At 36.0% G+C, this 1425-nt stretch overlaps 1 protein-coding gene across 1 annotated transcript in view; it reads left to right on the top strand.

The window, feature by feature from the left end:
• The window catches only part of LOC101565086 (vomeronasal type-2 receptor 116-like), a 48173-nt gene that overhangs the window by 394 nt on the left and 46354 nt on the right, over positions 1–1425 (top strand).

Genomic DNA, 1425 nt, shown 5'->3' with positions numbered 1-1425 from the left:
CAAAGATAAGGTGGCTGAGTGTGTTCGTAGGGGCTGCAGTGTCTTCTAATCTATTCCATTGATCCTCAGGTCTATTTTGATGGCAGTACCATGCTGATTTTATTACAGTATCATTGTAGTATGGTTTCAAGTCAGGAATTGTAATGCCTCCTGCCTTGTCTTTATTACCCAGAACTGCCTTTGCTATTCTAGGCCTTTTCCTGTTCCAGATAAATTTTAGGAATGATTTTTCTATGTCTGTGAGATATATCCGTGATAGTCTGATAGGGATTGCATTAAATCTGTACAGCAATTTTGGGAGTATGGCCATCTTCTCAATGTTGGTTCTTTCTATAGAGAAGCATGGAATACATTTCCATTTTCTGAAATCCTCTATGATCTGTTTTTGAAGCTTACTGTAATTTTCCTTGAAATTTCTTTGACTTCTTCTGTTAGATTAATTCCAAGGTATTTCATTTTCCTCGGTGCTATTGTAAAAGTTATTGTTTCTATAATTTCCCTCTCAGTGTGTTCTCTGTGTAGAGAAATGCTAATGACTTTTATGTATTGACTTTATAACCTGCTATGCTACTGAATTTCTGTTTTAATTCTAGTACCTTCTTGGTGGAGATATTTGGGTCTTCCAAGTAAAGTATCATGTCTTTTGCAAATAAAGGTAATTTAACTTCTTCTTTGCCTATTCTTATTCCTTTTATTTCTTTCTCTTGTCTAATGGCTGTAGCTAATGAGTCCAGAAGTATATTGAATAGGACTGGTGATAGAGGACATCCTTGTCTTGTACCCGATCTATAAAAGATTTCAGTTTTTTCCCATTTAGGATTATGTTAGCTGTTGGAGTTTCATAAATGGCTTTTATCAGATTGAAGCAGAGGCCATCTATTCCAATTTTCTGCAGGACTTTGAACATGAAAGAGTGTTGGACTTTGTGAAAAACCTTTTCTGAATCTATGGTGATGATTATGGGGTTTTTAGTTTTCACTCTATTGATGTAGTGTATTACATTGATAGATTTTCAAATATTGAACCATCCTTGCATCCCTGTGATGAATCCTACCTGGTCATGGTGTATGATCCTCTTGATGATTTGCTGTATTCTATTTGCTAGTATTTTATTAAGGATTTTGGCATCTATGTTCATGAGGGTGATCGGCCTGTAGTTCTCTTTCTTAGTTGCATCTTTCCTTGGTTTTGGTATTAGTATTGCAGCCAGGAATGATTTTGGGAAGATTGCTTCCTTTTCAATTTCATGGAAGAGTTTGAGGAGTATAAGGACTACATCTTCTGTAAATGTCATGTAGAATTCAGCTGTGAATCCAGCTGGACATGGACTTTTCTTTGCTAGTCGCTTTTTAATTACACCTTGTGTTTCATTGGCTATTGATGGGCTATTCAGAGTGGTTATATCTTGTCGATTCAGCTGTGGTA

Source organism: Octodon degus, unplaced genomic scaffold (assembly GCF_000260255.1).
Source record: "Octodon degus isolate 3935 unplaced genomic scaffold, OctDeg1.0 scaffold00290, whole genome shotgun sequence".
Taxonomy (NCBI): Eukaryota; Metazoa; Chordata; class Mammalia; order Rodentia; family Octodontidae; genus Octodon; species Octodon degus.
The sequence above is the reverse complement of the archived record's forward strand: the minus strand, read 5'-3'. Positions and strand labels throughout refer to the sequence as shown.